The sequence below is a fragment of the Scophthalmus maximus genome, chromosome 21 (genome assembly GCF_022379125.1).
Source record: "Scophthalmus maximus strain ysfricsl-2021 chromosome 21, ASM2237912v1, whole genome shotgun sequence".
In the NCBI taxonomy this organism is placed as follows: Eukaryota; Metazoa; Chordata; class Actinopteri; order Pleuronectiformes; family Scophthalmidae; genus Scophthalmus; species Scophthalmus maximus.
In genome coordinates this window covers 10,666,547-10,693,567 of record NC_061535.1, presented here as the reverse complement: position 1 = coordinate 10,693,567, position 27,021 = coordinate 10,666,547, and the positions used below count along the sequence as shown (strand labels likewise).

General features: G+C 42.4%; 1 long non-coding RNA gene across 2 annotated transcripts in view; it reads left to right on the top strand.

The window, feature by feature from the left end:
• The window catches only part of LOC118291366, a 131,397-nt gene that overhangs the window by 8,797 nt on the left and 95,579 nt on the right, over nt 1-27,021 (top strand). The window contains exon 3 of one of the 2 annotated variants that reach the window (XR_007030293.1): nt 5,156-6,326. The exons of the other annotated variant lie outside the window; for it this stretch is intronic. This is a non-coding gene — a long non-coding RNA (uncharacterized LOC118291366). Of the gene's footprint in view, nt 1-5,155; nt 6,327-27,021 lie in introns of those variants that run through there. 2 annotated transcript variants of the gene reach the window in all.

The window sequence follows — 27,021 nt, the reverse complement described above, 5'->3', positions numbered from 1 at the left end:
ACGCCATACGTCAATCTGCGTGTTCTTCCCAGACAAATCCTTAGTTTGCTGCTCTCTGGCAAACTTCAGGCCAGTGGTGAAAAGGTTTTCTTTTTCCTGCTTCCTATGTGGTGTTGCGCCGTGATTTGTATGTTGTAGACTCATGAACAGAGATGTTGAGCAACTTCAGCGATTCCTTTTAATCCTGCTGTTATTCGGGCTTCTCTTCTTTTCTTTTTTTTACCACACATATCATTCTGCATTCTAGAGAGAGGATGGCCACGACAATAAATCAACTCCCTTCATGGACAGTTTGTCAAGCTGTGGACTGATGAATATCTAAACTCTTGTAATGTCATTGTTATCGTTTCCAGCTTCATGCAAATCAGCAATTCTTCATCATAAGTCTTCAGAGATGTATTTTTCTGAGGCAAGGTTTGCATCAGCTTCTTGCAAACTCAAAATGTTTGTAAGTGTTTTTTTTTTTAATGTTCTATAAATCAAAGAAGCTCTAACACACATAGTCAATCTGGTTTCAATGACCGGACTCCAGGTTTGAGTACTCGTGTCTCCAATTAGCTTTCATCGATGTTAGAGTGGGGATTCACATACTTTTTTCCAACCCACACTGTGGATGTTTGAATGATGAATTCAGCACTGACAAAACAATACAATGATTTGTGTGTTGTTACTTTAAATTGATTTTTTCTTTGTTTAGCACCGCTGAGCGTGATTTGTGATCGTTGCACATATTTGATGTTTGCCTGTAAGCCTTTGCAAACTGAGAACATTTAATGGGATCCTTCCTTTCCTCATATTTCTCTATTTCCATTTTCACAAATTTAAAAAAGAAAAGAAAAAAAGCAGTATTCGTGAATTAAGCCCAGTGTCTCGCTACGTTGTCCTGAGATGTGTTGCGTAAAAAGACCAACAGTCACATCAATTTAACACAATATTGTTGTGAATTCTTCTCCCCACCCTTAAAGCTGAAATTAACTTTTCATCCTCACCTCTTAATTTCGAAGCCCATGTGCTGGAGTACACAGCTATAATAATGGGAACATATTGATGTCCTTAATACACACTTAGACCCAAGGAGTTATTGCTATGCTCAGTCTCACTTTGCTTGTCTGGACATAAGTCAGCTGTCTCACTTTTTCGCATCGGAGTTCCTCCTCACAATAAGTGTGTGGGGGCCAGAAGACTAATGTCTTTTGTCACTTCAAGTTTGTTTACTTTATGAAAAATAATATGGAGTGAGTACTCAGGAGCTCTAGAGGGATGACAAGCAACTCATGTGTAAGGTTGAAGTGTAATCTCAATGCCTATTGTCACATAGATGCCTCAGGACCCTGATTACCAACTGGATCTTTTGATGGAGCCGAGTGCGTCTTCAGCCTGATTGCATCTCACAGGAGATTACATTGTCCTGGGAGATCATGAGGCGGCCACTGGCGATGCTTTGAAGGCTCTTTGTCAAGAATATCAAGGGAATGATGTGCATACCCAAGATCAAAACATAATTTTCACAAGCTTTAAAATAGTTTCAAGTCCTGTCTGAGATTAGTCATCCTGTCGAACCAGACCGAAGAGCAGGGACCTGAACATTGTCTTTTAAATAGCAGCACAAAAACATTTTGACACGAACTACATGTCTAGACATTGCTAAAAATGTTTTTTTATTTTATTTTATTTAAAGCACTGTAGTGTTTTCCTACGATGTGTGTTGTCCGTAACTGTCAATCAACTGAATTTGCTTTTGCAGTGTTCCATAAATTTTGTAAGGATCTTGTAAGCATATCTCTCGATTTGGCGTCTTTGCTTCATCGGCCTTCTTGAAATATCAATACGTCAACCCATTCTAATTTACAAGCCAATGAATCTCCATCAACATGTAAAAGTGCCGTAAATGTATTGCTAAGTAGTCTAAATGTAAGTGTGTGTCAGTAGCAACTCCTGTGGCCATCAACACCGTCTACCTCTTGGTGTTGAGAGGTTTAACTGCCCTCGATATGAATCAGTACTTATTTTCATTTCAGTTACACTGAGAAGTCCTGAATCTCATAGCAGATGGTTGAAGCTCGAATGGGAGCAGAGGATATGAGGAGGGTCAGACACTATTTACTGAGTCTTTCTGATAACAGACTGCCCATTAAGTGAATGGAGAGATGAATCTACTTTAACTCTTAAGTTTCATATAGTACTTTGCACCATATGAGCGACTTGAGATTGTAATTAAACAGACAGATTACCTTGCCATGATATTATAACATATTGAATCATACTCTCCAGGACTGCATGAAAAGAGTAGCAAACGTCTGTTTGATATGGAAATCTGGAAATCTGGGTCACATTTAAATTACTTTAAAAATGCAAAATTATTGGTTAGTTTTGTTGTAATTATGATTTTAAATTTCAGCTTATTCGAATAATGTACATTTTCCAATGATAGCTTTGGCCAGCAAATACAACTAAATGCTGGCCATCAAGCACGGATCAATCTATTTACAAAAGGTATCATTATTTCACTCACATAATTGCAACTTAACACATTGTCAGCAGGAGGCCATGTCTGTCATGTTTAATCAATGTCTTGAAAAACCGAGACGTCAACACCATTATATTTGTGACGCACTTGTGTGTTTGTCTCATGGGGTATAGTTTCATCGCTGTAGCACTAGAAATGACTCAGGCAGATTTGGTTCTGACCAATGAAAAGCTTGCGCGACCTATGACACTGTCCCACGCCTTGTCTCATTAAGTCATCCCAGACAGCATGTGAACTGAATATTCACTGTGGAAATATGCTCAAAATTATCGAAAGCCTTGAAAAAGATAATTATCTTAACAAGGACTAGGACTATAGTGCTTGTAAATGAGTAAGGTGATTATTATTTTTTCATTGTTCTTTGTGCCTAGTGGGCATGCTGGATGTTTTCACAGAGCTGGGTGGCGTCACGCTGCAGCATATTAAGCCTCCACCTCCCCCTCGTCCATTATTTACCTATATCTTTAAACCATCATGCATTATTGCTTTTGTAAGACCAGCAGATATTTTTTTTTAATTGGATCGACCCAGTCACACACTATTCTCAACTCCCAACGTGTCTGAACTTCAACCCACCAATATAATCTGTCTTGTCCAAAGCCTCATTATGTTGAAATCAACGCTTCCCCCCCACGTTTCATTTTTTCATACCTATTATTAGTTTAGCTGTCTTATCATCCTACATTCCATATAGTCTACTGCACAGAGCAAGTGATTCAAATGAATCAGGTCATCATTCAGTATCTATTTTAGGCAGCTGTGTGGTAATGTTTCCGTACAGTACAGTCACCTGTCACAAGCCAGAATGACGTCCGCTCAAACAAGCCCTGAAGGGCATGTGCTTCTTTGTGTGTGTGTATGCGTGTGTCCATGCAGTGTGTGGCATTTGGTGTCTTGGCTTATCTGGCTGTGGAGAGAGCTATGAAAGCAGCCCTGTGTAATTGAAATGTCATGCGTACAGGAGAGGAGTTTGACTGAACGGGAGCCTTTAGCCATGCCCCAATGAGCCCACGACAGATGAGCAACAGCTTTCCCAATGAGAAGTGGCATTCCCCGAACCCATTCCTCTTCCTCCTCCTCCGTCCTTCTTCTCCTCCTCGTCCATCACCCCATCTCGGCTCTCTGTGATTCCTCCCTGCCTATCTGCAGTCTAACAGTGATTAACGATAGCGCCCCGGTAGTTGCTGAAATATTAAAATAAATGGCCGCTGAATCAGGGTCTAAAGGAATGCCAGTGCATTCATCATTTTTATCTGAGGCCAAACTATTATGTTATTGATGGTGGCAGTGGGCTTGCCATTCAACTGTAGTAATACGGGTGGCGAGGAAACTCGTGCTGTATGATTGCTGCCATACAAGGAGACAACACGGTATCATTCATTTTCACATAATCCACAATGATTAATAGTGTACCATACTGCGTAATATATGTGGAAGCACAAGTGAAATGATTTGAAATTTAAACATTCATGTGACCTGTGAAAATGTTACATTAACATGCATTGTATTCATAATTCATATCAGTCTCTGGAAGGTATTGTGGCATTTGTTTTTTGTTTGGCAGCAAAATAAAACATAAGCTTGGCTGGGAGGCACAATGCAAAACATTGAGAATTCAGAACAGAACAAGCGCCATATGAAAGAGGCCAGCCGATGCTATAAACTTGGAAGACGCCTTGATTTTTGAAGACTATCGGCCCTGTGGTGAGCAATTTATTTTAACTTAATAAAAAATTAAAATTCAAGCTCAAAATGGGTTCTGTGTGGTTAAATGTTTCTTTTGACCATTCTCTAAAATTCCCTATATGGATGGCAACATTGTGTGGATAAAATCAACCACTTTGTCAAGGCTGAATTATATCAGGAACTACTGGATGGACCGCCACAACATCCCTGGTCTGGCAGGACAGGGGTATGAAACAAAAAACACTGGAAGTTATAAGACCATGGTACAATTCAGCATGAAGAACGTAACGAATTAGCACTGAGGGAAGGAAATGCACAGCCTGAGTGCAATAGACTCGGTTGAGTAAGACAAAGGTGCCTCCATACCTGGCAATGACATGCATCTTGGATGATTTAATCACAAGTGGACAGCTCCAAGTATGTCAGTTGACTCTTGGCATTCGGATGCGTCTCAAGTGACCACTTGTTATCAGCTCTTACTTCTCGCTCTATATGCAAATAAGGAAACTGTCATAACCCACAATTAGCCTTTAGCCTGTGTTTATCTCCAACCCATGATAATGTATTCCCTTTACACCATCCCCTTCAGTCGGCCACCTCAACACCAGTCAACTGTCTCCGTACACATTAAAGGACATGGCTGTGTCTAGACAGCATTGGCTGACTAACCTGGAGAATGTTATTTATTTCTTCTTTCCAGAATTTTGGGGGGGGGGGGGGTCAATGACGTCCCCATTGGATCTTCAGCCCCTAGGCTGTTTGCCTGTGGGCTCCTGCCCTGTTCTTGTTTTCCTTTTACACTTTTACTGTTACTTATTTTCTACACCTTAACCGTTGAGATGCAGTGCATCATGACACTGCAGTGAATGCACGTGTGCTTTGTGAATTCAAATTTACCATTCTCTAGTGTCTGCCTCACATATTCCTCTTACATCCCTGCAGGGAGGAGCTGAGACAGGAGCAGGAAGTGTGAGTGAGGAAAGCAAGATCCAAATCAGCAAATTGGGAAGCAGCCTCGCTCTAGATAACGGATACAGATTCCACAATCTTGTAGAAACATTCTGTGAATCTCCCCGATGAAGGCCCTGTGTAAAAGGAAGGTAGTTGGGGCAGTTACATTTGCAGTGTATCATTATTGGCTGACACTGCCAGTTTATAGGCAACAAGTAGAGGCTTCTATGTGTTATAACACCAGTCACTGCTGATCTAGTGGACCCTCCTGTCGTTCTGATCACAGTTTAACCCTGGTTTTCTCAGGGCGATGAAAAGCACATTGTACTGCAAAATGTTCCCCTTCATTCCTGCTTTCCCTTAGTAGATATCAAGAGGGATTGCCTCGCCATCATTCACCATACTGTATCCACTCATGTCCGTGGTTATTTTTCCTTTCTTTTTTCTAAAATGTCCTTTACTTAATGTCATTGGTGTTTTCACCGATCCGGGGATAAGCCTCAAGGGCCCTGAACCTTTTTGTCAACAGACTGAAATGTGACAGGGAATTGTGGGTACTGCATTGTGCACTGGGGAGACACTCTTGGGACATATTGGCTTTCGAGGTCACGTGACCGACGGAACCAGCCAAAGGCATCAGAAATCCTTGGGATTTTTAACAAGACAGGCAAGCTGTGTTAGAACAAAGCTCAAATGGTTAAACAGAGTAGAAGCAATGGGGAGGAAGACAAAACCTTTGTCCTTGAGGTAAATGAATGTTGTTGTGCTTTTGTGGAAGTGTTGCTTTGTTCACAGAAAAATGATGTTCATGTGCCAGCTTCTGCTCCTTCCACAACTCATTTCGCTGTCACTCAGTATAATATGCCTTCACTTCGCTCCATGCATCATCCATGAAAAAATGGAAATCTATCAACTGTCCAGTCGTGGCTTTGGTGCAGAACCATGTGTAGCAAAGAGAGGAGGACAAAGTCAGGGGTGGGAGCTCACAGCTGTCAATCAGTAAATGAACCCACTTCTGTTCCACTTCTCTTCTGACACCGAGGCTAGAAGCTGTATTCTTTAAGTATAGCAGCTGGAAGACTTGGTTGAGGCTGATTCACAGCGGAGCAAGCTCCCAAGCTTACACACTGCAATTTACTTTAATGAGTCTATTGTTGGTTTTTTCTGCTTATGTAACACTATATACTTGGTAACAATAAACTACTCTGCATGATAATGAAAATCTCAGCCAATGATTTTCATATTTACAATGGCCAATTAGACGTCCATAATTATATTTCAGTCACACAAAAAAGAAACGTAAGCACTTAAACAAATCAAAATATTCCACATTTATCAGTCGATAAGTTGCCTGTTTTCTTTTTCTTTTCCTAATGGCTTTAAAGCCATTTATTTGCTGGGAGACAATATATGGTATCTGTGTTTGAATTAGCTTGTGCTGGCTGCCAGGACGTAAGTGGGTCTCGCAATGCTGATAGGGGTCAACACTGGGGCATAAATTACACGTGGACTGTTTGGACTTGGCTGTAAACCCTCAGCATCCAGCCTTCAAGCGGATCAGTCCAGGCATAAAACTAATTGTACTGTGCTCCTTCCTGTCAGCTGATGAATTAATTTCTACCTGCTTATGCTCAGTCGGTGCTAAACACCTTGGCACCTCATTATGTTGCCACGTGTATCACCCTGGGGACAGACTAATTTCGCATCCTGTCAAAATAAAGCTAACATGATATAATAAAAAGTCAGACAAATGACATTGGGATTGGCTGACACACTAACCATGGTTTTGAGGAAATGTTTTTATATATGCTATGCATATGACACAAAAATGAAATCTAAAAGATTATTCTCATGTTGTCAAAGCAAAGGTCACAGGGTTTGCAAAATCAATTATCTTGGAAGCAGCAATTTGTGGGATTGACATTTTGTGCGCAAAGTGGGTTTGCTGGCCAGGTGTTGGCATTGTACATTTCAAAATAATCTGTCAATCACATTGTGATATTTCTCACACAAGGGCAAATCTTGGCTTGTTGTTGCCAAAAGAATAATGCATTGATTGTGTATATATAGATGGACGACACCATCTCATAGTGTACAAAAATGAAACTGGATACCGTTGCCGCCATCTTGCGCTCTTAACGCCATTCGGAGCCAGAGTCTGTGCAGTAGTGATCGTAGTGTGGTGCCTTGGTGAGGTTCTGCCAATACACGTGCGCGACCAACCGCGAGTCAGTCTCAGCTGTCAATCAGGAATATGAACACTTGAATGTACATCAGTGTGATAAGAATCGTCGACTAAAAGTCCAGATAACTTTACCTCTGCTTCACTTTGTCATGTTTATCTGGAAGTGCAGTGTTAACTTGTTGGACTACCGCTTTAATGTCACAAATGATAGTGTGACCTTATTAGAAAACATGGAGATGTGACATTTAGGCCGAAAAGGGACATTTGTTTAAAGCTGTCCTGCTGTGTCTCGAATCAGACACGGGTTGTTTTCCTTTCAGGGCCGATCAAATGATGGCAGTTCAGCCACAAACCACAGCCACGATAAGCACGACCCTCCTCTGCAAATCAGTGTGCATTTGCTGCTGATCATCTCTCTGCGCTGTGTCTGACAACCCTGGTGCAAACCCCACAACTACCACTTAGCCTGTCCACAAGAGTAGAATATCTATCAGCATTATGAAACCAAAACTTTGATCAAAGGATTTAGGATTATCAAGAACTTGCAATTTAGTGTTAAAAAGAGGCAGCTGATAGGTTGAACTGCTTAAACCGTTTCGGCTGACAAAGTAGATAAGGCTCAAGCCGGGCGCTGGGAAGAAACACACAATTCCAGTTCCATAGTATCAGTGTGTGTGTGTGTTTGCCTTGAGCCATTTCTGCAATAAGGCAGACTGTTTGCGCTTTCCCCTATTTAACACATCCCAATGTCTCCTAGCAAACAGCAAAATGAGTAATTTCCATAAAGATTTACTCCAACTGTAATTGGTAGGAAACCTTATCATGATCCAGATGATGCCTCTTTCTCTTTGGTTATTGCCCAAACACAATCTCTAGCTGAGCTTCTAAATATCAACCGACATCAAAGAAACGGTTGAAAGAGCTCCGACAGACACGTGGAGCACACTCACTTTTCTAAATGCCACATTCTAATTTGCAGTAATGGAGATGCTCTCGACACCTGTTGCTGAGGAGGATGGATGCGTGAAAGAGCAGCGCTGTTATTTACCGACGGTCTTAAACTGTTCAAACTGGGCGGAAAGCGCAGACATGTGGGGGGAAAATGGGCTTGAACCCCTATGACGTCGTTGATTGGAGCTGTTAAGGCTTTCTGTGAAGGCAGCCAAAGCCTGTCGATGTTGCTGGTTGAAATGACTGGCGCCAGTCAATTCTATCAATTGCTCTTAGGCCGTCTTAGCTAATTAACAGTGTATTTTTATCTCAGCCGTGTCTCAGCCTGACCTTTGAGAAAGAGCCCTGTCAAAGACTACCTTGTAAAGGGTATTCAACACTGAATTATTTCAACTGTTTTTTTCAAGAAATTGGGTTTTATCTGAAGGAGGTCTCCAGGTACTGCTGTAGCTGGTGAAAAGATGACAATCAGTACCAGAGCAGGAGAGATTTCCAAAAACGGATAAAACTTGATGCATACCCAGCATGCCAGCTGTGTGTACCCCAATCAGGCAACACTACACTACTTTTATGTTGTAATAATATCATTTCATTATGAAGTTATCATGACGGAAAGAGTAAAACCACTCCTGACCCTATGTATACCCAATATCTATCTTACTATAAGCATGCACGTCTTCAACTTGTGAAGGATTCAAAGCTTGGCAGCCTTGCAGAGTACTTAGTTAACTGCTAAGCTATGACTGGACAAGTGGTGTTCATTGGAGTAGTGGTCTGATGGCCAAGAGGGAGGCAGGACAAATATTTCCACAATTACAGCAGAGTGGGTGGGCTGACATTTGTTTAGCTTGAGCCCGCCGATACGCCATCTCTATACTCGTCATCACCACAGCAGAGCGAGGACATCCACTCCTTCTTTGGCTCTCCAGCTCGGGGTTGTAATGGAAAAATAAAAGGCCGATCCTTATCATAAACGAACATGACAGCTAATCCTGGTAGAGAATACATCTGCCCCCTGCTAACATCTCTGCAAAAATGTGTTGAGGTACAATTGATGATACACTTTTAATCAAAACAGGCTTTGTTTGAATGTGTATGGGATGACATCCGTTTCAACGCTGGTACAATGAAGGCGCGTTGTCTTTTAACCATCCTACTGATGATATGGATTAGCTGTCCCGCTCTCTGTACCCAGCTTTTTCCTTTCTCATCCCCCCTTTCTTGCTCTCTCTCTTTCTCACACACACACACACACACACACACACACACACACACCTGTGTTTTCTGTCTGCTTTCCTCCCAGCGCATGCGGCCCTCTGGCTCAGCTCGCCACTGTGGATTATAGCCCTCTCACGGCTATCATGATCTTACACAAACAACATTTGTCAGCTCATTTATCACCGTCCCCCCCTCCGGTTGTCCACTCTCGTCTATTCATCCACGCTCTATTTCTGCATCTCTGCCTCTAGGGTGGAAAAAAACAGAAAAAATACATGTTACCTCCACAACTGGAAATCAACCCCCTAAAGTCCCATTTGGTTTTTGTGCAAATCTGCAAATTGAAGCTTGACTGACTCGTTAACACCACTTATGTTTCTTGGTAAACTGACAGGACACAGGCACCTCGTAGAGAAGCTGTGATGCTGTGTTCAAATGTAATGTTGTGGTTGTTGTTTTTTCTACGTTTCAAGCAGCTATACCAACAGTACCATGCTGAGACCAATTACATTTCTTCTTGTTTACATGTGGTTGATGATGTTCAGACCAGCTACTGTGTAGACTATGATTGGCCATGGCTATATATATATATATATATATATATATATATATATATATATATACTCTCCTATACACTCAACACACACCTACAAATGCACCTAGTGAAACTTTCCTGATCCGAACACTGTATCCGTGAAAAGGGAGAAGACAGAACAGGAGGACTTTTCTTCTATTGGCTCATTCAGGCAGGAAATGGAACAGTGTGGCCCTGACAATTTTGAGAATACGCGTGTTTACCTTCTGTTCTGTTTAGGTGAGAGTAAACCGTCAGATAATTGGGAAGATGAGTAATAACCTGAAGTGTCCATGTTCTCTGCTGCCAATTATCAGCCTTATGTAAGCACTGACATATTGTACATCATGCCCACAGTAAAAATACTGGGTGTTTGTGAAGTAACTGAAGAGGCTATTAATTCAAAACGACTGCTGTACTAATCTCCTGAAAGGAGGGAATAATGGAACTTTCACATATCATGGTGATGGAACAGCATTGGGGCAGACTTGCATCTCATTTATCCTTCCTACTTGAAGTGATCGAACAGATATTACAGTTCCCTTTTGAGAACTCGTGTCCTTCACTATGAGACAGCCGCCCGGATAACTGGAACCTCTTGATACCTCGATAAGAGAGATGAAACTTTATTGATCCCTGTGGGGAAATTGGATCATTGCAGCAGCAAAACGGGGTAAGGTGCAGCATGGGAATAAGATAAGTGGACTACAAGCGCACAAACAGAATATATAATAGGTTATACAAACAGCAGATATAATCCAAAAGAAAAAGTATTTGAAGAAGTTTTAGTGGACTCTACTGATTTTATTGTGGATTGAAGTGTATAACTTAAGTTAAAGTTGGTGTTGTGCATATCTCATATTTTGGAATACATACGATATACTGCATGTTACCAAACACCACCAAACAGATAAGGAAAATGAAGTTTTCTCAAAAGAAAAGTAAAAAGCAAGTACTGTATATAAGTGGAAGGTATGAATGTGCTCAATGCATGAAGAGAGATGTCTCTTACGGAGCAGACAGACGTTCGACAGATACCATATGTCCACAGTAGGGAGAAACAGCTATAGTAAGACTACAGTATGGAGAAACAAAGGGTCTACAGCCAGCACAGCAGCAGCTCTGTGTTGCTGTAATGTCTACAAGAAACATTTACTCAGCACTACACACAAAGTGTGACTGAAGCTGATGGGAATGCCTTTAGATTTGCCGGTTTTTGATCATAAACTAGTACTATATGCATTATTATTAAGTAATATAACAACTTCATACACCATTTCCTATCAAATCATCTCATTTTGACTGGTAACTTGAGAGTAAAATCAGAGAGTTTATTGTCAGGAACATTTCATTTTCCAGTTGACCACGTCAATCATGTCCCGGATAATAATCGAAACTGATGAACCAATGAATCGATGTTTTTTCATTCACTTCCCCTCCTCCTCCTCCTCCTCCCCGTGTCTACCTCCTCACTATTTCAGGCAGTGGTGTGTGGGTGACAGGAGGGATCCCAGCACGCCCTGCTGCGCTGGTATTTTCAGATTCCAGGTTTTGCGGCAATCTGTAGAATGTCAGAGGATTAATATAGGAGGTGGATAGAAGCTGTGCGATGCATCCTAATCACCGGCCAAGCCTAGTGGCAAGAGTACTTAAGTTTCTCAAGCAAGTGGCCACATTAAGGAGTCACAGGTGGAATAATTCCATTTGCAGTGTCTGCTTCATGTTTGGATCCTTTTTCATTACAAGGAGTGTGTGTTTGTTGGGGGGGGGGGGGGGGGGGGGCGGTGTGTTATGTGGGGCCAATTAATTTTCACACTGTTACTGTAAAAGCAGAGCTGGTCATTTTAAGACAGTGAAAAGAAGAATTCAATAGATTTTTCTCCTTTTTTTTGGTTTTGTTATGTCCACTTCTGCTGATCACCTTCTGACTGTACAAGCGTTACACTACCAATACCCAAATAAAAAAAAAATGGATACGGACACCCCAGTTGGTCATGTGACCCCATCTTGCAAATTATTACGATCCCTTGGCAGATTAGCCTGTATTAGCTCGTATTGGAGAAACATGAAATCAAAAAACAAAAACAAAAACCCCCACTTCATTTGATAGTGAACTCATTTAGCTGTTCTTATTTACCTGAATGAAAATACCCGTTGCCCTATTTTATCTCTGAAGGGTTTGAATACTGATGCAGTGATTCATAACCATGGACTAAGAGATATTGGACTGCTTAATGCCTGGAGATAAGGTCATGGCAGATTGAGGCTTTACCATAAAAAAAGATTTGCTCTTTGAGAGAGAGGTTTAATCGGTAATGCCCTGTTCCACGAAAACAGGCCAGCGACCTGTTCACGGTACCAATTTAGATCAATCCGGGAGTCTGCCTATCAATGCAGTTGCCACTCTTACGTTAAAAGCGATTTCAGATTCATATTGGTGAATTGTTTACACACCAAGTCAAAGGACAACAGCCTGTTCTCGCTTGTGACGCTCTAGTTCCATGACTTAATGTCCAGTGTTCTTCCTGGTCATGATTACAATCCCTTTAATCAGTAATTTTAATGTTCATGTCATTGGCCACACTGATTCAGTCAGTCACTGCCTGTTTGGCTGATATCAATATATGGATGGGTAATTTAATGAAGGGGGGGGGGGGGGGTAAAAAAGAAGGAAGGCTAGGGGAAATGTACACTCTGACAATAATGATCAATTGAATTTAGCAGAACAAAAAACACAAGTTTGGGAGTGACTTAAGAATCAGATCATAAATTTTAATCTCATCTAAAATCTGATGAATATTACCAGCAGAAGTTGGACCTCTTTAACCCAGGAAGACACTGAACTGCTTTTATAATTAGTCATTTAAATTATTGTAATTACTTTTAGAGGATTTCCTAAAAAGTCAATAGTGAAACTACAGCTAGTCCAAAATGCTAAATCAACTAACACACAGAAAATGAATCACATCGCCCAACGTGCTGAAGACGGTGCTCTGGGTACCTTTACCGTCCAGAATTGCTTTTAAAGTTCTTTTACATGTCCATTAAAATTTAAATGGCCTTGCTCCTCCCTTTGTCAGACATTTTCTTTTTCTTTTATGTCCCAGCCGGATCCTTAAGAATCCTCCACTGCTTTTCATTTAAATGTTCCTCGTGTGTCACATAAAGGCACCAGTGAGGCTGTTTCTTGTTTTTTTTATGGCCCTAAACTGTGGAACACACTGCATCTGCAGAATGGCAAATGTTATTGTTATTTTCAACAAGAAATTGAAAGACCTGTCTTTTTTAATCTGGCTTTTAATGTGATGTAGTGTTAATTCAGAGTAATGTTATTACTGTGAGCTTTAGCTTTAGTTTTTTTTTTATTTATCATTGCTCTTTTTAATGTCACTTTTATCCCAAATAGTACTTCTGTTTTATTATAATAACTTCATTGGTTTTATTGTTTTAAATTTTAATCATGCATAATCTTTTGTGTGTGTGCAACATCTTCACACACACTTCTACTTGTACGTAATATCCCCGTTTTCTCCATCTGCAGCTCACCATCTCCCAGTTTGATATCACCGCATTTCCGAGTAAGCTGGTCAGGGAGGGTCCAGGTTGCCATGGGTCCTTTTTATCTCTCGAAGACAAAGAGTAGACAGAAGTCTATGACTTGGGTCTATGACCCCGCCAGGACTTGCAGAGATCCATGGTTCTTGGACAGCTACAAGTGCCCTTGTGATTAATGTCCATGCCCTGCTCTTTCAGTCGGTGGCAAACTTGTGTAGCTGCCAAGGGAGGGAAATGATATGAGCTCATACAGAAATTCATCACTGCATGTACAGGACTGTTTTTTGGGTTTTTTTCAGAGCTTAACGCAAGTCTGATTTTCAAAAAGCTATGCCACAGATCAGGTGCATGTTGCCCTCTTGTTTCGATTCAAGTTGAAGTGCTTGTGCATCACACATGTGTCTGCATCCAGTGTGTCTGAGTGAGTCACAGCTGAGATCATAATGTTGAGTCTGATGTGGCTGATGATGTTAATATGGGAGTGACTGAGTCCCTACAGCCCTAGAGGTCATGTTGTATTGTTGTCATGCCTTGTGGTGAATGTAGAGTTTAGCTAACGTAGAGTTTACATACTAAATACAAAATGGAGTTACGTTGTTGGGATGAGCTCCTGTGTGATTGTTGTAGGTCAGAGGAAAAGATTCTCTGGAAGTGTATTGCTCCTCTTTTCTTCTTCCCCCGTCTCCCCCTTTCTCCTCCTGTCCTCTCTGCTTTATTATTTATTTCATTTCAAGCCATTAATCAGGACTGTCTGCTCCTAATTTTCCAAGACCACTTAATCAGCATTCCGTGTTTCGCAATTAGACCTGTTTTATAGCCCCCAGAAAATTTCGGCTAAAATACTAAAATACTAAATAATGATTTATGACTCGACAAAAACTGAATAGACTATAAAATATCTCTGAAAATGGGCTCAAATTAACTTTAGACATAGTCTTGAATTCCTGTATTTTCCCATGGTTATGTCTTTCAAGTCACTGTCAGCTGCCAGAGACGGGGTTTTTCTCTATCTTGCTAAAGGGAATGACTAATGCTTTTAGATTAAACAACTAAATATCTTACTAGCATAAATATGTCCTCTTTTTGTCAATCTGTTTTCCTGCTCTGCTGGGATGTAACTGGCAGGGTCTTGAACAGTCAAACTCCAGTGCGTTGATCAAGAAAAATCCTCGGCTCAACCCATCCAGGGTTGGGATCATCTTGAAAGGAAGTGTGGTGATGGATGAACTGGCCAACCTGCCTCAGGCCTTCTGTCTCCTTTTCAGACTCATTTTGCCCTCCACTAGCCAGAGTGCATGAAAAAACATTTTCAGCTTTGTTCAGCAGGTTATGTACGACCTCTAAAGAAGTGTCCCGACAACCCAAAATCCTAACTTTGTAAAATCAGCTTGCAGTGAAAAACTGAGTTCTGAATAGTTGCACTACTCCTCCAGTCTCCTCACACCAAGTTCAGCAGACCATGGAGTTGAGAGAGTGTAACCTCCATCCATCCATCCATCGTCTACCGCTTCATCCATTTAAGGGTGGTGGAGCCAATCCCAGCTAACATTGGGCGAGAGGCGGGGTTCACCCTGGACAGGTCGGCAGACTATCCCAGAGTAACATACAGAGACAAACAACCATTCACTCTCACATTCACACCTACGGTCAATTTAGAGTCTCCGATTTACCTAACCCCATTCTGCATGTCTCTGGACTGTGGGAGGAAGCCGGAGAACCCGGAGAGAACCCACGCATACACGGGGAGAACATGCAAACTCCACACAGAAAGGCCCTGGTTGGTTTGAACCGGGATTCGAAACCAGAACCTTATTGCTGTGAGGCGAAAGTGCTAACCACTACACCGCCGTGCAGCCCAGAGTGTAACCTGTCATACCACATAGTTTTGAGTTGATTTCGCTGCAGTATTGACTGTAACAACGTTCAAATGCTCAAGACGCCAATAAGTGCATGTACTGAGGCATAATGTTGCTTGACTTCATCATGTTGTTCCCGGGGACACAAATGAACAGTTTCGGGCTCACGGTTGTTAAATCTACTAAAGCGGGAGGCGGCTCCAACCTGTAGCTCAGCAGCTACCAATAGCTCTCTACTGGTAGCTCATGTCCTTTAAGGCAATTCAGTTTTTTCAAAGTAAATTCAACTTATCCAGGCGAACAGTGCCATTGCTTCAGGAGGATGAAACTGCTCCAGCTTTCCAGCTTTGTAGTCCTCGGAGGAACTGCACTACTAGGCTCGGGCTCCAACCCTGGCCCTGGGGACAGACGACGACAACTGTTCAGCAGAATCCAGGCCAAGAAAAGCAGTGTGTGTGGGGAGGTCAAGCAATGTAGGCTGGGGCAGAAAAATAAGAAGTGTCACACAGAAAACGATTCTACAGTGCAAAGAGGCCAAAATGGTTGAGATTGGCTCTCAAATGTTGTAATTCTTGTTGGTTCCCCCCGGGGCCTGCGGTTCGTGTCAGCGGGAGGACGTGATGGTGAGATCTGGTGTTATCTGATATCTGCAAAATTTGGGAAACAAAGCCTAGATACAGCAATACTGAGTGGACGTATGATGAGGCCGTTTTTCTACAACCGTTCCCTGATTTTTCAAACGTAAAGGAAAATCAGGGAAGCTCAACTGGTGTGTTAAAAAAAACAAAAAACATGAAAACGGCTTAAACGGCTTCATATTATAAATTCAGCAGGCAACTCTCACTAGAGAATAAGAACGGTCAGGATGGGGCCAGTAATTATACACAGACTAATACAAATTGTTAATATTGTATGAAGGGATTCAGATGCAGTCAACCCTTAAATTTGAAAGTAAAGTGAGGGGTTTCTATAAAGATAGCATTTGGTAAGTTTTGTTTTTTCTTGCAGCTATATTTGTATATAGCTTTATTTTCAGAAAAAGGCTGAATACACTGACACAAGTTCTGATCCACACTTCCTCCAGCAAGTACTGGAACCACTTAATTTTGATGTCTGCTTAGGATTCATACTTTCCCCAACGAAAATGTCTTCAGGTCATTGAATTGTTAGGAGGATGCTATCTGGTAGCCACACATCCTCAGGTATTTCCATTCACCTTTTTCATAATTTCCCCCAACATTGCCTTATATACTTTTTTTTTCTTCTAAATAAAACAACCTAAGATTCTGGCCTCATATGCAGAATTTAAGCCCTCAGGCCAAACACACAAAATTATGGATTTTTTCTTCTTCTCCTCGCAATTAGAAAATAGTGTCTGAGGTGATTTGAATTTGATGTCTTAGTAAACCAGACCTGCCGTGCTCTTTAATTTTTAGCATACAGTGTAAAGAATTTATAGGCAATATTTTAACGTCATAAATGATAAACAACGCGTTGTTCATTAGCTTTAAGGACGTTTTGAGTTTTTATCAGTGTATTTTCCAATTACAACAACTTGTCTTGTCTTGTGAAATACACTGTATGAAACGGGTTTGTAAACAGTTAAGTCATATCTGATGTCTTGCTGGAATCACAAGAAGTTTATGATTTCGCAAAATCCCGAGTGTCAAGTTTCTTGAAGTTCTGAGCATGTTTTTTTATGGGATGCAAGATTGATCCACTGTTGCTGAATGCTGCTCAAGTATCCTTCTGAGTATTGCGAGACTGAATCCTCCATCAGTGAACAAAGCTGGCGAGCTCTGAAGAAGACGCTGTAAAGCTTAAATGTCAGATCATAGAATAAAGACTTTGCCGTGTAGACATCAGTCCCTCGTGTCGCTGCTCTCTTGTTTGCCATCTCAAATCCTCACCATGACAAAGTGTTTCACACAAATAAAGAAAAAACAAGAAATATTTCTGCGATAGGGACAATGTGTCGAAGCGGTCGCTCGATGTGATGAACCTGCGGAGAGTCGCCGCGTGACATTACATTTCAGCAGCTTCACTTGGCTTTACACAGTTTCAAAGTTTCATTCGCGACTTCACTGTTCTCACGGATTCCTCAGACGGCCAGAGAACCACCTCCACGCAGACGATCGCGCTGCTCTGTGAAAAAGAAGAAGCTAAAAACAGAGTTGCCGCCGGACAATCGTCCATGAATGACTTTGCTCTGTGACGCCTGGTAGTGTAAATGCCCATCCTCCTTGCTAAGTTTAACTTTAAAGGTGATGACATCTGATCAAGTGTGGTGACAGTTCAGAGTATTTATAATTACAAAGTAAGAATACTAGGTTGTTGTTTTTAGTTTTTTTACACAGGAGAGGATTTCCACCCTGACCTGCGGTGAGGCTCACTGTGGTGACTGGGTGCTGGTGGGGGAGTGTTGGTAATAATTGTATCCATCTATCAAACCCCAGGCCAGTGTCACCACTCCAAATGACAACATCCTGTGGTGCAGCTGCTGACTAGGCCTCCGTCAGCAATGTTATCATGCGGCGAATTTTCGGATCACTGTGTTGGAAATTGGCAACGGGAACGAAACGTCTGCAGTTTGACCCGACACCGCCACAATGCAAGAGACCGAAAGAGCGGCCGCGAGGTCAGAAAGGAAGCATTTTCTACCGGGGGTGGATGGCATGGGGGGGGGAGAGATTTTAAAAAAGCAGCATGGGGTCTGCTTTTTACTCTTTTTTTTTTTTTTAATGGTGTTTAAATATATATGAAAAAAAAACATAAGCCTTGAGCAGATTTCATAAATTCAGGTTATGAAATGCAAAAAACTGCCCCCCGGAGACTGCCAAGTTAAATTGTGGTAAATGCAACATACTATATCTCGGTGCAAAGATAATTACACCCGATATTGTAGCCACTGGTGATTTTCCCGATGCAGTCTTGAACTAATCTGAGGTTTTTGTTCAATTCCCTGACCAGCTCCATTCATATTCTCACAAGACGATGAGACGTAGCCTTATAGTCTCGAATTGTTGGAGACTCGCCGTAGGTGAATATTGTCTCTGCTTAGGTTTAAGCCGACCACAATATGATGATTTAATACATATGATGTATGACGATATGATGGCACGGTAAGGTTCTATTTCTTCCTTTTTTTGAGCGTCCAGTATATGACAAAACATTTCGGTTTGAACAAATATCAATTGTTCTTATTCAAGATTTTGGATTATTTTCGTTGGGGCAAGTTGATGATAACCAACTAAAACTTAAACAATGTGAGTATTCTTTTAAATAAAGCCTTGATCATTTGTGTATGATGACAGTGTGGACGCTGCTAAATAGATTCCTATATAGTGTTTTTCTTTAAAACCACTCAAAGTGGTTTTCACATTCATTCATTCACACACACACATTTACAAAAAATATATAGACCATCTTCATGACTCACACCAGAGGGAATTTAGGGTCGAGGGTCATGCCTCTTCGACATGTAGACTGGAGAAGCTGGGGATCAAACCACTGACTTTTCCGGAGGTCGGGGGACAACCCACTCTACCTCCTGAGCCAAAGCCGCAATTGCAAGGCTTTCACTCGCGCACTCTTGGTCACAAAGACCCCCCATTTCGTCGAGGACACACACATCTGGCTACTCATAGTTGCTGCACAGGTAACGGAGGGCTTAGACGGGAGTTAAAATGTCAAGGTTGCTTGGGACGGGTAAATAAATGAATAAATCTGGAGGGACAACTTGGCAGCACCGTGACACCAGTTGGGACATGTCCCTGGAGTCCACACTCAAATATACTGTGCACCCTTTCGTCTGGCTTCTCGTACCGCTCTCTTGTCAACTGTAAGTCTCGGGGGGGGGAGAAACTGTTTCCTGAGAGAACAAGGAGAGATGGGGCCTGGGGGGCGACAAATTGCCGCGGTGGCTCACGTGTTCCTGATGAAATCGATAACCTCCCAGACCTCGTGTCTGTAACTACAGCCCCGATACAGTGACTCCAAATTTGCTGGTAACATCTCTGTGACATCTGTTGTGGACATTCACGGCCCCTTTTCGCATGTGTGCTCAGTCCAACACGTTTGTATTAAACATACTAGTCTTTGGTCTAGTCACTGGCTGTGCTTTGGGCACGCAGGGTTTTTTAAATTATTTTTTTTTTATCTCTGTAGCTTCTTATTTTTAGACTATTTTATACTATTATTATACTTTAACTGTCATAATAAAACTGGCCCATTCCAATCCACTACCCTTTAGCCCTTTTTGCACTTGGATCAATTAGGGCCAACATTAAAATTGATAACCCGTTTTAATGCTGAGGCTGATTCAGTGTCTAATTGTAATGTATGTAACGGAGCTAATAGTTTGTTAATATTAAAAAAGCTGTCGTTAAAGCTGTAGAGAGCTTCTGGACTTGATTTGCTGCTGGTGGTGTCTGTCACAAAGCTGATGTCTCTAAATTAAGGACCCACACACACACACACACACACACACACACACACACACACACACACACACACACACACACACACACACACACACACACACACTGCTCTCCGTTTTCCGCTCTTCCTCTGCAAATCAAATGCCATTTTTGGAAATCCGACACTCACATTGAGCCTTTCTACAACCAGTTTAGTGACAATAACTGTGTTCAGCTGCAGCAAGAAACCACAACAGATGAGGGAGAGATTTCAACATGACGGCAAGGAGGAAAACAAAGAGTCACTTTGCTTGACTTGTACAGGAGAAGGCAAAACGGAAAGAAAGTGCAACACAGTTGAAGCGATGGACTGCAGCGTTAACAGACTTCTGTCCTCGGTGCTTAACTGCACAGTGAATGCATTCACGAGGGAGCGAGTGCAATACATTATTTCAGGCAAGCAATTATGTTTTGTCTGAATATTACAAATGACCATGTTGCGGCCAATCGCGAGCACATCTTCATAAACGGTTCACAGCGCAACAAACATCACGTGCGTTCAAACTGAATTTTCCTCCCTTCCGCTGCGCGTGAGCCGCGTTGCTGAAATATGATTTGCTCGCAGCTTATTTGATAATGAAGAGCCTAAACGTATTCAGATACTGAAGCTAAAACATATGTATGCTGGCACTTCAATATTTTAAAAGCTTAAGCATATTCAGTATATTTAATCACTAGGCGGGGATATTATTAACTTTATAGCAACCGTTTATTGCCTGTGTGTGTGTGTGTGTGTGTGTGTGTGTGTGTGTGTGTGTGTGTGTGTGTGTGTGTGTGTGTGTGTGTGTGTGTGTGTGTGTGTGTGTGTGTGTGTGTGTGTGTGTGTGTGTGTGTGTGTGTGTGTGTGTGTGTGTGTGTGTGTGTGTGTGTGTGTGTGTGTGTGTGTGTGTGTGTGTGTGTGTGTACCCAATCTCAAGCAATCAGCTGCAGCAACCTCAGAATCCTGCTCTCACTTTTTCCTTCTGTTGTTTGATTAGTAGAAAAATAGATGTTCAAGTGCATATTCTTTATCTCATTCATTTTAAAATGATACTGCCCTCCCCTTCTTTAATGCTTTACATTAGGCGGTCACTGTTATAATGGTAATGGGTTAGAAAGTGGAATCTTGGGTGTATTTCAAGTAAAGGAATTGAGTCATGAGCACATGTTGACCAATTCACATAATTTCTTGAGTGGTTTTAAAGATTCTCTCTGGGAGCAGGTGGTGGTGATGGCCACTGGCCAAGAGCTTCATCCATTGTTATGTTCATGATACGCCGTCCGAGCATGGACACTGCAGTGCCTCGCTAAGGGAACGTGATGAGACGGACTGTTTTGGAGTTAGCTGGTTACCATGGTAACTTCAGGAGGAGAACATGCGAACTCCAGAAGCTGGAAACGAGCGAACTAAGACAGACAATATGTTAGAGGGGAGGGATTGCCAAGTCATTCTCAGTTCTAAATTGTAAAAGTAGATGTCCTCCTTCAATATGCAAAGGTGAAGTTCTCTCTGATTTTCCATCTGTTCTCAGCTTTTTGACATTCTCTTCAGTGGAACTTTACAGGTTTGGCGAACCTTCACAGTGCCGAGTTAATAAAAGGATGATTCGACAACATAACAAGTGAGGAGAAATGGACCCATTCCCCTTCAGTCCTTTATTTTTCACGATCAAAGTTTTCCTCATCACAGGAAACTTTTTCATGCTGATTATAATTAAAAAGTGGCATCCGACAGCTGCACCGCGTAAGCCCCTCTAATAAACGGGGAGCTCGTCTGTTCCCCTAACCCTGAGCTCTGTTACGTACTCCAATGACAGTCAATTAGCCTGCTTCTCTCTGCTTGTGCTCCCACCCACAGACACGCCCGTGGGTGGCCTTTTAAAACACACACACACACGCACACACACACACACCACCAGGAATGTTGACATGATGATATAATCAGAAGGATTTTGTGATAGAAATGCAATTCAGCACACATCACCTGATGACTAGATAAGGTTAAAAAATGTATGCAACGATCTTCCCGTCAGTGGAGGGGGGGGGGGCTGTATTTGTAATTGACCCATGTGATGAGACTAATAAGCTCCCCTGTGAACTCATCAAAGAACAAGGGAGCGATAATGAGACTGTTTCACTTTTTGTGTAACTCGCATTCAGTTCGTCTTTTTTCCTCTTTTTTTTCTCTCTTTCCTTTTGTGCCACAACGTTCAGCCTCTCCTCTCACTCAACGGCAGACAATGCGAGGGGCTGTGTACACACGCTAATTGATGTTTGTGAGCACAAATTTGTTAGATCGGCAGATGACATACAGAGTGGCTCGTGCCTGCCTGTGAGTCTTTGGTCTGCTTGGTTGTAGACAGTTGTGCGAGAGTATTGCAATTCATGACCATGGCAAAGAATTTGAGTCCTAAATTTACACGCCCCACCAAAAGTGTCTTTGGCCCATGGACACGAACCAGCATTCGCAGGTTTAGTTTACAGGCCCTTTAACACAAGAGCCAACCGAACCTTATCGCTCCGTGCGAAAGGTTCCATTGGCTGAATCAACATAAGGTCTCTATCTACCATGTGTGGAATATTACCAAACGGTATTCCGATGGATTACTCATTAAAACCAGGGGGCACCTTCATGAAACCAAAAAAATAACCGTTATAATTATCTCCCTTTCTTCTGTAAACTGGTTCAGGATACGTTAATCTTCTATTATCCCTCTATACTGTACACCTGCAGCACATTACTGTCTCAGTAGATGGAGGCAGGTTGAACCCATGGATCCCACTGGAACCAGGAGTGGTCTGCTCTGTGACGGGCAGGTCAAAGAGGGTGAACTTAGTTTGTACCTGAACGAGGAACACAAGGAAGAGAAGCGGCCCCATGAAATTGTTTTTGATTATTTTTGCAGATTCGGCTCCTGATTTAGGAAGTAGCAAACACTTTGACAGTAGCCATTTTAAAGCACTTCATTTGCAAAAAACCACACTTCCTCCGTCTGCGTTTGAATGCATTATGAAATTATAATTCTTCTACGTTCAAAGATGAGGGCTGAACTTTTATGTTTTACTCCATTTGTGCTGTCTGGCTGACGTCCTCTTCCTGTCTTCTTGCTCACTCTCTTTCCCCGGGGTTAGTCTGTTGGGTTTCTAGCCTGTTAAAAATTGAATCTTTTCCAAGGAGGCACTCAGCTCTCCGGTGAACCACACATTTGCAGTGAAAAGAGAATTAGGACTTCAAAATGTGCCTTGCATGCCGCCAACGACACATCTAAGAAACACGTCTGATGGCGCCCAAATTTTCTCGCTTCAGTGTTTTCTGAGAGTGTTTGCCACACAACTAAAAAAAGCGCTTCCTCTGTGGACGCGAGTGAAGTTTGCAAATGCAAGGCCGCGCTATGCGACAGTTCTCAGACAGAGATGAGAGGTTACCATTCACTCAAGCAGTCTGCAGTGAAAGAAATTACAATTCCATGCTTTTTGGAACGTCTCCTGATAAAGTCCATCATGGTCAATTATGAGAATTGACAAAATCCCTTTCTTTTTTTCCCCTTCTTTTTCTCTCTGACTTGATTAAACTGAAAAACCCCCAAAATTGTGATGTTCAAGTTCAGAAAAGTCTTTCAGAAAGTCTGGACAAGGCCTTTAGCCTGCTAATGCCTTCCAGTGTCACCCAGCATTCCCTTCACATGGGCTCACATGACATGGACTGTTCTGACCTATATATTGTTGGCAGAGCAAACTCTCAGGAAAGATCACGACAACAGGATGCTTCTCCAAAAGGAGATGGTGAAGGTGATCAGGACGATCGGTGCCTTTTTTTTGTTTGCCGCTATTTTTCCCATCTCACCCACGTAATAAATGTTCTGAAGAGGATGTGTTTGTAACTAATATGCGGAGCAAATCCATACCTCCTATATATCAGCATTTATGTTATACATATCTATGTATAGCATGCGGAGGTGCATGGGCTGGTTACGAATTCTTAGTTTAAGGGAATGAATTAGTTATGGGTGTGCATTACTTATCAGAAGTTCTACAGTATATCACTTTAAAAAAAAACAACAACAAACTTTTCAACTAACTTCTAAAGAAGCTAGGTCAAAAGTTGAGAGAAAGGCTGCTGCACTCATCCCCACCTCCTCCGCTGCCCTTCGCCTCGCCGTCATTCTCACTGCTATTCTTAGCAGCTCTCGGTGTTTCTGTGGGCCCAGTCCTGCCGCTGTGCTCTGTCCGGCAGAAAGAACTCTGCGTCATTGTGCTGCACTTTCCCGGACTGTGCTACATCCCACCATTTTCACCCACTGCCCAAATCATGATTGTGTTTTTTCGGCGTGTGATTTTTTTTTTTAGCTGGAGATGTTTGTGCACACCCGTCTTAAACCCATATTTTGGAGTGCTTACTGTTCTGCGGGTGGCCTTGGCAGTTACAGGTCGTGCTTTATCTGCCAGTTGTCTTCGGGTGTGCTTCATCAGCTGGGAGAGGTTCAAACATTCTGTCTGTGCGTGTATGTGATGGTCGGTGGAGAAGCCCAGAATCGCTGCCGGGCCTGTTTCAATTTGGTTTCAATTTGACCACTTGATTGCTCCTATAACAACTTGTTAAAGTTGAGGAGTTTAAGCAGACTTACAATAGACATTTGAACTTATTATAGCAGGTGTAACTAATGACATTATTCGTGCCTCGGCTCCATTTTAGTGGCCTCGTCAGTGATCGCACTGAGCCTGCATGTACAATGCCGGGACCTTGGAACTGGAGCACTCAAATGGAAACGCAGCCGTCATTAATGCTATTAGTTACACCAGTGCTCGTCCTGCCATGACTCATCAAAATGTCTGCTTCATGAAAGGCTCTCACAAGCACGAATAATAGCTGGAATGGCACTCAGTGGAGCACATACATCCGTCAAGGCCCGACAGTTAGATTCAGTCAAGCGGCACCAAACACACTGGGATATCAGTCCCATAGATATGCCTTTTATCTTTTTTTAATAAAAATCCATGCATTATTCCCTTGGACATTCGTTGGACCTTTGTCGGGATCCAGGATTCCATGATCGGGTTCATCCTTGGCCCATGTCCCATCCTTCCACAGAGTTTCGTTGAAATCCGTTGCGAAATCCGGCGAAGGTGACATCATTCAAGGAATATTATTAGTCCACAGAGGCCACGTTTTAAAAAGAACATTTTGAAAAGGAACACAGCATTACTTTTAAAATCCAAAAAAAATAGAGCAGAATAGCGAGTGAATCGTGTGGTTTTAACCCTGCTGAACACCCCTCACATCAAACTCAGTGAATATCAAACATGCTCAGTCTGACACGACTAAAAATGCATCGTCTCACAATGAAACATTCAATTACCAGAGTCCTTGTGACATCCTCCTCAGTGTTCACACACCCATGCTGTGTGCTCACTGAGAACTATGTGTAGACTACTAGTTCCATGTGTATCTACATGTTGACCAGCCATATGATCAGTTAGTAGAACCAATCCGTCCATCGAACCATCCATTATCTATATTGTTTGATCCTTCAAGGGGTTGCAGGGATTGCTTGAGCCAATCCCAGCTGACATGCGGGCGAGAGGCGCGGCCCGACCTGGACGGGTCAGGAGCCCATTAGCCCGTTGGGTGATGTGAACTCATCGTGTAATTCCGACAGACACCTAAAGGCCCGTGTAACGGTCGCCTGTTAAATTAGTTACTTTTAATCTGCCTAATATGTCACCGTTAGCTGTCGGCTACATGCTTTAGAGGGATCACTCTAGTTGGGATTTACTCAGTTTATCTGCCCACGCTTTCCAACCCTCTGCGGTTAGGACGGCTGTGTCACCAGGCGACGAATGGGAAAGATTTTTTTTTAAAATGAGGAAAAACCTGCACAGCACTGGACATTTGGTGGACTGAGGTATGTGTTGCTCTCCTGCTGAGCAGAACCAAACATTCAATTCTACAGTACATCTTAGCACCGGCTTCTGCAATACAATAATGGCACTTTAATATCGCCTTAGTGTCGGAATCAGGGCAAACCGGCCCCCCAGTCGAGGCTTTCATATCGTGATGAAAAAGAGAATGTTTACCGACAAAACCGTGTTCATTTTGGCACCAAAAGCTTCACTTGGCTTCAGCACTCAGGTGACCATGGTGCCACTCTGTTGGCTTCAGGGGTCAACCTGCAGAGCATTTATACAACAGCATGTGTCAATACTGTGGTGATTTATTTAATATTTATAATCTGTACATGGATCTGAGTGACAAGCCGAAACCGCCGCCGCCGCGCAAAGCCCAAAGCCCAGGCTCTGCTCGAGGATTCTTCCCATTCAAAGGGAGTCGTTTTCTTGCCACCGTCGCCGCCGCATCTTCTCAGTGAAGACGCGAGAGAGGGCATTCTGATAAATCAAAAAATGCCTCGTTATCAGGAGAGGTCAGAGGAGAATGGCCATGGACAGGTTTACCGCGCCAGACATGACAATAGAAGAAAACACATCTCTGAATACATATATTTATTACTTCCAGCAGGATAATGTGTCCTGTCACAAAGGCCACTTTCATCTCAAGCTGATTCACGACCCGCGGCCTCCACGGTCACCAGATCTCGGTCAAACTGAGCTCCTTTGGCTTGTGCTGGAACAGGAGATTCTCTGCGCGAGTGTTTTCAGAACCTGGTTGAATAAGGCTGCTCTGGTGTCAAAGACGGGGTTCTACCCAGTTTTAAGAAATGCGCCAATAATAATAAAGTGTCTTAAGTTAGATGAGCACATCGCGAGGCGATAGTTTCACACACATTTTCCAGGACTTTCCTGGATGGGCTGTATGTGAGAAAGCAAATGTCCGCAAATGCCGCTCCTGACCATTTCCATAACTTATCCTGCCAGACCCCCTAGGGAAATTTTCTCCCGTTGCATTCTTCATATGTGAACGGCCGACTCCGGAAGATGGCCGAACGCAGAGTTCATTTCTGAAAATAGCTTTCGTTACTCGCAACAGTTACTAAATATTTTTGCCGTTTGACATTCATTTCTGCCAATTTTTTTTTTTTTTTATGACTTCGACTTTGCGCAACGAC